Genomic DNA, 10,814 nt, shown 5'->3' on the forward strand with positions numbered 1-10,814 from the left:
CTGTAGTGGTTGAATAAGAATGACCCCCAGAGATTCATATATTTGAATGCTTGGTCATTAGGGAGTGGCACTACTTGAGAAGGATTAGGAGGTGTGACTTTTATGGAGTAGGTGTGGCTTTGTTGGAGGAAGTGTGCCACTAGGGGTAGGCTTTGATGTTTCAAAAGCCCCAGTCAGTTCCAGTATCTCCCTCTTCCTGCTGCCTTCGGATCCAGATGTGGAACTCTCAGCTACATCTCCAGCACCATGTCTGCATGCACGCTGCCATACTCTCCACCATGATGACAGTGGACTAAACCTCTCCAGTTAAAAGATTTATGTTATATGAGTTACTGTGGTCATGGTGTCTCTTCACAGCAACAGGACACTGACTAACACAATCCCTAATCCAATATGGAAGTTCTTCAAAGCTAGGTAACCGTCTCAAATAGATGTTTCCCTTCAGCCTTCAGAGGGAGCACTGATTCTGCTGAAACCCTTGGTTTGAACTTATGGCCACCACAAGTATGAGACAGTAAGTTTCTCTCTAGTCTATCTGGCTGATGGTACTTGGTGCGGCAGTCCTAGCAAACGGATAGGCCAAGTATTGGGTATATAAAAGACCACGAGATGGGAATAAGTGAAGACAAGTGGGACAGTGACCACAGAGAAAGTCAGGAAGGCTCTGTTGTCTGGGAGACCATCTAACTAACATGAAGGGAAGAGACATGAAAAAGGGCAGCACATTTTGGCACATGTTTAGAATCCCTGAACCTGGGAGGCAGAGGCAGAAGGAGTGCTCTAAGTTTTAGGCCAACCTGGGCTACATAGCAAGCTCCTATATTTTTGGTTGTGAGCCTAGCCTTTAACGGCTGAGCCATCTCTCCAGCCATACATAGCAAGCTCTAGGTTACTACAGACTACTCAACAAGATCTGTCTCAGAAACAAACAAACAAAAAACCAAAATACTATTTACTTAAAGATGGACTACCAAGAGGGAGAGACTTGGGATGCAGAGGCAGGAGGCTCATGAATTCCAGCATAGCCTGCGCTATATCAAGACCCTATTCTGTGCTCACCAAATGTGCCTATCCATCCTACATTGAAGGGCACTTGGTAGCTTCTCGTTAGCGTAAGGACTCAGGCAGTGTGCTGGCTTGCCCGGTCACCTGGCAGAATGCACTCAGGCAGTACCCTGGCCACCCCAGGGTTTCATGGCTGCTACATGTAGTCTGCATGCAGGTGCAAAGGACCCTTTAAAAGAAAAATGCTCGCCCACGTCTGCTCTCTTTCCCGCTGTTCCTCTCTCTGTGTCTGTGTCTCTTTACCTCTTTTCTCTTTCCTTCCCTCCTCCCTTCCCTTTCTAATAAACGTCTCACTTATGCTCTGTCTGCCTGGTGTGTTTGTCCCTCGTCCACCGTGGAATCCACCAAGGTCCCCATTCGCTTTATTACAACAGTTAGGGCTGCTGGAAATAGTTTTGCTATGGCCATTCTTGTTTGTGTCTTTGGGTTAGTATATTTTGGGGGTATGTTCCTAGAACAGAGATTTCTGGGCCATAGATATGTATATTTAGTTTGAATAGATATAGTTATTTCCAAACATAGTTTGGGACTTGCTATGTAGCTCATGATAACCTTGAACTTACCATCCCCCAATCTCAGTCTCTCCCAAGTTTATGGCATAAATTACAGCTGTGGTTAGCATATTAAAAGATGTTTTTTTGCGCGCACGTGTGTGTGTGTGTGTGTGTGTGTGTTATTTTAGTTAGGGTTACTATTGCAGTGATGAAACACCATAACTTGGAGAGGAAATGCTATATTTCACTCACAGTTCCATGTAATATCATCAAAAACAGTGGGGGCGGGAACACAAACAGGGCAAGAACCTGGAGCTGATGCAGAGGGCATGGAGGATGCTGCTTACTGACTTGCTCTTCATGGCTCGCTCAGCCTGCTCTCTTATAGACCCCAGGGCTACCACCCCAAGAGTGGCCTCCCATGTTGCAGAATATTTGATCACAATGTGAACCTCAAAATTGCATTATTTACCGGAAAAACCTGTTTCTAGTTGTGGTGTGGCGGGACTCAGCCCTAGCATACATTTTTAATCCATGAGCTTTCTGCTTGAATCTTGTAAGCAGGATGAATATTACGTGGAGCAAGCAACAATTAATAATCTTGTGCTCACTTCTTGTTAAGAAAAAATCAAGCCAGGCATCAGTGGCTCATGTCTTTAATCCCAGCACTCGGGAGGCAGAGGCTGGCAGATCTCTGTGAGTTCAAGACTAGCCTGGTCTACCAGAGCTAGTTCCAGGACAGCCTCCAAAGCAGAGAAACCCTGTCTCAAAAAACAAAAAAAAAAAAAAACCAAACCAAACAAAACAAAACAAAAAAAAGAACCCTGTATAGTGCTAATTTAGATGGCTTGAAAATAGAAGCAGAAAATGAAAAGATAAATGTAACTGACATAATACCAATTATAATTACTACTAGTATGGTAATTAACATTTTATCCTTAATATTCATAGTGTTTTTGTGTCAAATATGAAAAGTGGTTTGATAATTGTGCCAAATATGAAAAGTAGATCGATAAGATGCAAGCTTTAGAAAGACTTACACATGAAAATAAGAAAACTACTTAGACACAGACAGAGGAATTTAGATAACCCTGCATGGTGAAGAGGGGCAGCCAAAGTCGTTAGAGAACCAACCTTAGTTTACCCAGTTACTACGCAAAAATAACTCCCAAAGTTATGAAGACGTTAATTGGAAATCTATAGAAACAATATATTTGAGGAGATTTAAGGAATTGGTCATTTCATACAGTATGCATTCACCCTATGTGGAGCAGTTAATAAATTCATGGACAACTCAGAACATTATCCCCCAATGGGTGGTGGTGCAGGACTTTAACTCCAACACTTGGGAGGCAGAAGCAGGTTGATCTCTGTGAGTTCCAAGACAGTCAGGGCTGTTACATGGAGGAACCATGTTTCAAAATAAATAAATAAGTAAACAAATAAATAAACAAAAATTATTCCCAAGACCAGAAAGATTTGGCAACAGTAATATTGGAACCTGATCCTCAGTTTGTAATGGCAAACATGGTGGAAAGAGGAACCAAGGGCCATGAAACAATGAAAGAGGTATTAATATTCCCCAAGATCAGATGCTAAGTGAAGGTCAGTATGCTTACTTACAAAGCTAGCTTGAACTGGATGATCACACCTTGGCGTTATGTCAGTTAGCAGCTTTCAATGCTTGGGACAAAGCTGAAGAATCAACAAAGAGGTCTGCATTACTTACTAAAATTATACAAGGCCCAAAAGAGGCCTTCACCATTTTTTTTACAAAGATTGACTTCAGCTGTAAGTAGAATAGTATCATATGCAGAAGTCAGACAAATATTAATCAAATCTTTTGTTTTTGAAAATGTTAATTCAGAATGCAAAAGAGTGATTAGACCTTTAAAGGCAAGATCAACACCAATAGATGAATGGATTAGAAATATGGCTGATATTGGACCTCATGTTTATGATGCTACCTGCTTGGTAGGAGAAGTAATTTCTAAAAGTTTTAAGAAGCCAAGCCAAGGAAATTATCAGGAAATATCCTACTTATTCTTTGTATAACCAAACTCCATTACTTGTAGGAAGTAACTCAAAAGATACCCAAAGAAATGAAATTTGGTAGCGGTGAAATTGGCTGTGGTGGAGCATGCCTTTAATCCCAGCACTTGGGAGGTAGATGCAGGTGGATCTCTGTGAGTTCGAGGTAAGGCTGGTCTACATAGCGAGTTCCAGGACAGCCTCTAATGCTACAGAGAAACTCTGTCTCAAAAAACAAACAAAAAAAAATTGGCAAATGGATGTGTTTTATTTTGCAGAGTTTGAAAAATTAAAGTATGTACACCATATATATCATAGGTGCATATTCAGGATTTCAATGGGCAACTGCTTTGAGTTTTGAAAAGGCTGATTCTGTAACTACACATTTATTAGAAGTTAGTAGCTACTAGGGAGATACCTGTATGAGTTAAGACTGACAATACTAACCCTGTCTCGTAAAACAAACAAACAAACAAACAAACAAAAGACTGATGATACTCCAGTATATGTCTGTAGTAAAATGAAACAGGTTTTAGCATGTTACAATATAAAGCATATTACATGTATACCACACAATCCTACAGGATAGGCAATTATAGAAAAATCTAACCACTCTTTAAAATATATGCTTAGTAAACAGAAAGATGTAATAAAGACCTCCAGAAATAGACTGCATAGTGCTTTATTAAGTTTAATCTTTTTAGAGATTTATTTATTTATTATGCATATAGTGTTCTGCCAGTGGGTATCCCTACATGCCAGATTTCATTATAGATGGTTTTGAGCCACAATGTGGATGTTGGGAATTTTACTCAGGACCTCTGGAAAAGCAGCCAGTGCTCTTAACCTCTGAGCCATCTCTCCAGCTCCTAACTTTAAATTTTTTTAATGTTAATGAGAAAGGAACAATGGCAGCCGGGCGGTGGTGGCGCATGCCTTTAATCCCAGCACTCAGGAGGCAGAGGCAGGCGGATCTCTGAGTTCGAGGCCAGGCTGGACCGACAGCTTCCAAAACAATACAGAGAAACCCTGTCTTGTAAAACCAAAAAAACAAAAAACAAACAAACAAACAAAAAAACAATGGCTAGAAAAACTGCTGAATTAAATCAACTTGTACATTTTAAAGATGTGTTGACCTCAGAATGGAAACTGGGATATATGTTATGCTGGGGAGGAAGTTTTGCCTTGTTTCCACAGGAGAAGAAAAGCTGTGGATATTATCAATATTGATAAAGATTACATTCAAAGAGGAGAGGCCTCCTGAATAAGGAGAGGTGATAGTTTTTGTTTTTTCAAGACAGGGTTTCTCTGTGTATCTTTGGAGCCTGCTCTGTAGACCAGGCTGGCCTCGAATTCACAGAGATCCACATGCCTCTGCCTCCAAAGTGTTGGAACAAAAGGCGTACTCCACCATCTCCCAGCTTGAGGTGATAGTTCATTAAACAGGTTGTCATCCAGTCCAAACTAATTTATAAAGACTAACAAATGCCTTTCATTTGATCAGGCATGAAAAAATAAAAGTAGAAATTATAATATTTTTCAAAGATAATTTACCAAAGCCACACTTGCCTTACTGGCAGGAAATGAAAAATGTGTTCTCTTAAACCACGTCTTAATTCCATGTTAGAGTGTAGACATCATTTAGGACGTCAGCTTTTGGGTTTTCTTCTTAAATAAAAAGGATATTTTTGTTGTTTGGCATAAAAAACGCAGTTAAGAGATATAAAATGGTGGAGCACGCCTTTAATCCCAGCACTCGGGAGGCAGAGGCAGGAGGATCTCTGTGAGTTCGAGGCCAGCCTGGTCTACAAGAGCTAGTGCCAGGACAGCCTCCAAAGCCACAGAGAAACCCTGTCTCGAAAAACCAAAAAAAAAAAAAAAAAGAGATATAAAATGTTTTAAGTAAAGTCAAAGGTTAACTACAGTTCGGCCTTGTTTTCTAAATCTCTAAAAGTTGGGGTGATTTGGAGCTAAGACAAAATATTTGAGCAGGGGGTTGGAGGTTGGGGTGTAGGAATGGCCAATCCTAAGGAGGAGCCACAAAATCAACACAGCACTATTAGATATAAGACAAACAACCAGAAAATCTCTATCTGCTCCAATTCATGGTGCTTTGTGCAATGTACAGCTATATGGTCACCAAAACGGAAAACCACTAACTGATAGATAACTGGCAGAGATATCTGGTCATGGGAGTCATTAATGGAAATGGCAAAACCTAGCAAAACTTAGCAAAGACATCAAATTTTATGTATTTCATACAGGTTCAGACAAAACGTCTGAAAATAATGTAGTCAACAAATTGACATCATGTTTAATTATGACTAGAATATTAAAAAATCACCAGGGAACAAATCTATAGCAAATCAGCAAGAATGATAGATTACACATTTGAAAAAAATGGAAAGTTTACCCCTAAAACTAAAAAATAAGGGGAAATGGAAAACCAGGACAACACTATGAGAATAACTATTATAGGGAATCCATAGCCAAGTGGTGGTTCACACCTTTAACCCCAGCACTTGGGAGGCATATACCTTTAATCCAAACAGTTGGAAGGAGAGGCAGGCTAATAAGAATTACAGTGATTTAAATTTAAAAGCCACTTCTAAAAGACAGACTGAAATTCAAAGTGAATGCCCTTTGTGATCTAAAAATAAATACACGTAAACCTTGAATTTATATATATATGTATATATATAAGAAAGGATATATTTATTCACACATACTAAGGTATATTTAGTTCCAAAATTTCAAAAGAATTTTTAAATTGAAAGATAATAATTTTTCTGTTGCCAAAAAAACATTTTGCCCTAGGAAAGATATAACCTACCAGAAAAGGAACCCTCCAAATTTAGGGTTGGAGCAGGTTTTTGCTTTTTATTTTTCAGGAGAATAAAAACATCCAGCTAAGGAAGCCAGAGGCCACTGGACAAGTAAAACTTCTGAAGAAAAATGATGGATTATCGAGAGACAATGTCCCAAGAAAAATAGTAAATTGTGCAAGTGGCCTGAAATGCCTGCTCAGAGCCCCAGGCTAGTGACTGCCAGGTTCTATGCAAACTGTGGACACCTTTGGTTTGACTGCTGTGTTCTACCTAGCCAGGATTGCCACCAAAATGACAAACACCACTCAAAGATCAGCTTTGAACTACAAATTTCTCAGGACATGCAAATTGCTGAGTTCATATGAGACTGATATGTACGTTTTACAGAACTTTGAACTCAGAAATAGTTACCCTAAAATTGTCAAATACAACCTAGCAGGACATTGTGGAAAGCTTGGCAGGAATAGCTCCATTATTGTAAATAGTTCTACTGTGTTAGAGTTAAAACCTTTCCTTTTATTTAGTCTATTTGATCGCACTGTGAACCCAAGATTGTTTCTAGTTGTGGTTGGCTTGGCTCTAGCACACGCCTTTAATCCAAGAGTTTTCTTAGTGAATATTGTAAACAGGATTAAATGAAGTCAATGATGGGTCAAGAGGCCAAGCAAGTAACCAGTTGATAGGAAGTTAATATAAGATTATTAAGAAAAAAAACCCATGGAGAGTAAGAGGGAGTCAGGAAGACGGATAGAGAGATGCACAGGAAGAAGGGAAGGACACTGAGTTTGGGGAGTTTTGTTTAAGGTGAAGGAGCAGGAGGCTTCTGGGACCTTGGTGGAGGAGGAAGATAAGCTATGTGTTTTCTCTCCCTCTCTAAGCTAGCAGGCTTTTGCCCTAGTGTCTGGCTCTATAGTCTTTGTTGGTAATATTGAAAGATTAAGATTTTGTTAAAAACAACACCCCCACATCAATTACTAATCAACAGAATGCCCAACATGCATGCCTACAGCCCGATCTTACAAAGGAATTTTCTCAATTGACGCTCCCTCCTCTCTGATTACTTTCGGTTGTGTCTAGTTGACCCAAACTATCCAGCACAAGTATGCTGGTACATGTTTATAACCCCAGCACTGGGGAAGTAGAGACCAGAGGATCAGAAGCTCAAGACCATCCTCAGCTACATAGTAAATTTGAGGCCAGTGTGAGTTGCATATGAGGCCCTGCCTCAAAACAACAATAATGAAAACATAATTTTGTATACTCAGTGGAGAATAGAAAACTGGGAATGTGACAAGAATGGAAATGTCCCAGGAAGAATGAGAGTGGCTCAGGGAAGAAAGACAGAAAGGCATTACATAGGTTTACAAACCCTGATAGGACCCACTGACAGACTGAATGCAGGAAGATGAGGAATCAAGGAGTTAGGTGGCTATTAGGTTTTTGGTTTGAGCCCATGAATTCCTGGGTTTAATGGATCTTCCTGTTTTATCTCCCCAGGTAGCTGCCCATCGCTGCTTTCCTGATGAGGGATCTCAGCTCAGAGATGCAGCCACAGGCCCATTCAACTTGGGAGTTAAACCGAACTCAGCTCTCAGTGGAAGACTCAGAACAAGGAGTGCTCACATCAGAGAGAGGAAGGCTGGGGTGGGGGGGGCTGGTAGAGATGGCCAATCTTAAGTTAACTGCATTTATTTTTGTTCTTCAGTGCCTATATTTTAGGCTATATTTTCAGTTGTCTGCATTAATTAGTACATGCCCCCACCACTAGACTAATTATTTCATTACTTAAAAAATTAACAATCACTACAATTTTGTAACACTTGCAATCTTCTAGTTTGCTCTGAAACACAAACATTAACTTCATTAAAGGCCATTCATGTCTTCAAAAATTAAGATCATCAAATGAGTGATCTTTCCCTTACTAGGCCACTCTAAGGTAGGATCTCTGGTTTTGATCTTGGGATATTTCAGAATTGTCAGGAAAACTCACATTTAATTAATTTAAAATAATTATATTTCATACAGTAGTTGTTATATGGGATGAGCAAAGAGAACCACACCAGGTATTGTTAAAGCCCAATTACTTGCAACCAGGTGTGGCAGTGCCTATCTGTAATGCCCAACACTTAGGAGGCAGAGGCAAGAGGATGGGGAGTTCAAGGCTTGCATAGTCTACATGGTAAGTTGGAGGTCACCCTGAGGTAACCCACAAGCCCCTGCCCCAGAGAGTTGGGGGAGAAAGGTAGGCAAGAAGAACAAAGAAAGGGAGAACTGTGAAAGCGTTTCCCTGAGACCTGATAGAAGATGGACTACAGTGTACCAAAGGAAGAATGCGTTTTCACGGGAGGAGAGATGCTTCCTCCCGTGAGGGAAAATGAAGAGAGGCAGAGAGGATTGGTAAGTTGGTAATTTGGTGGTAAGGTAGACAGAAAGGATCAGTAGGTTGGCAATTTGGTGGAAAGGTGATGTCTTAGTTTGTGTTCTATTACTGAAGTCAAAAACATGAATAAAAACAATGAGGGCAGGAAAGGGTTTATTTCATCTTTCAATCCAACATGAAAGTAAGTTAGGCAGGAGCTTGGAGGTGGGAACTATAGCAGAAACCATAGAGGAATGTGGCTTCTGGATTGTTCCTCCTGGCTTCCTCATTTTGTTTTCTTATAAACCCCAGGACTGCCTGCTCATAGGTGGCATTGCCCACAGCAGGCTGGGCCTTTCCATGTCAATCATTATAAAAAAAAACTACCCGTAGCCAGGTGGTGGTGGCACCTGCCTTTAATCTCAGCACTCAGGAGGCAGTGGGGAGGCCTATCTGTGAATTCGAGGCCAGCTTGGTCTACAGAGTGAGTTCCAGGACAACCAGGAATGTTACACAGAGAAACCCTGTGTGTGTGTGTGTGGGGTGATCTAATGGAGACATTTCCTCAATGGAAGTTCCCTCTTTCCAGATGGCCTTGACTTGTGTCAAGACAACAAAAACAATGAAAAAAATCTAACCAGGCCAGGCAATAAGGAATGTGTCATCTGCTTCTGTCTTTTCAATGACAAATGACCCAACACCATAAAATGGAGGCGAATGGAAAGGAATAGTGGAGGTGGTTTTAGGAGTCATTGGAGATGAGAAAATTTGTCTTGCACTTGAATACGTGGGAGGGGTTATCTAAAATAGATTCCTGCTGTTGTCTACTTACCATTTCTCTGTCCTCATTATCAAAATTTGCTGTTGTATTGCAGAAACCTTTCGGTTTTCCAGAGGTGTTTTGTTCCATGGAGAAGCCAATGGCTACATGTTGCTATTTAGTATTACAATGCGTCATAGCTTCTGTGGTTGTTTGTTACATTGTGTGTGTGTGTGTGTGTGTGTGTGTGTGTGTGTGTGTGTGTGTGCTGCGCGTGTGCACGCGTTTCCTCACATGTGCACAGAGGTCAGCAGACAATTTGTAGTTGGTTCTCACAGCATGTGTGTCTAATAGACTGAATTTATATCGTTAGCGCCTTAATACCTGCTGTGTTATTCACTTTCTATTCAGTTGGTTGAACCCAGTTAATTAGAAATCCAGACACAAGGGGCTGATTCATTGTAATATAAATTAGATTAAACGTGACTAAAGCTATTTTTTTAAAAAGACTAACCTAGCCGGGCATTGGTGGCGCACGCCTTTAATCCCAGCACTTGGGAGGCAGAGGCAGGCGGATCTTTGTGAGTTCGAGACCAGCCTGGTCTATAAGAGCTAGTTCCAGGACAGCCTCCAAAGCCACAGAGAAACCCTGTCTCGAAAAACCAAAAAAAAAAAAAAAAAAAAAAGACTAACCTACACACATGAAACACACATTTGTAGTCTCTGTGAAACACTGTTCTGGGATCTAGCACAGAACCCTGCTCCACTTTGTTGCATTGAATAGCCCATACCTAAGATAATAAATTGGTGAACGAAGAGATGATGCCTCAGACTTGTTTGGAAAAATGGTAACAGTTTTATCCTAGAACTGGGAAGGTTTGATTCTAGTGAAGTCACGGGAAACAATGTGTTGCCTTAGATAAACCACAATCATCTTCTGGGCGTGAATTTGTTCCTCGGGTATTTGATATCTGAGGTGTTTATTACTGTACCAGGAAAGAACGGTGCAATGGAACTCGTCTTCTGTTTGGTACTAGCCGGAGGGAAAAAGGGATGGGAGGCGGGAGTCAGCCCGGAACGCTCAACTAGGGAACGGGGCCGCGGGCTTCTTCAGTCGACGTCACTAGGGCGCGACGGCTACTCTTCTAAGAAGCAGCGGCACACGAGGGCCCGCGGTGAAGTCGAGTTCCGGAACACATCACTCTTGAGTCTCCGGGAAGTCTGGGCCTCAGCATCCTTGACCCAAGTTTACCACCACAGGGCACAAGGACCAGAGC

Source organism: Mesocricetus auratus, unplaced genomic scaffold (assembly GCF_017639785.1).
Source record: "Mesocricetus auratus isolate SY011 unplaced genomic scaffold, BCM_Maur_2.0 Super-Scaffold_100007, whole genome shotgun sequence".
NCBI lineage: Eukaryota > Metazoa > Chordata > Mammalia > Rodentia > Cricetidae > Mesocricetus > Mesocricetus auratus.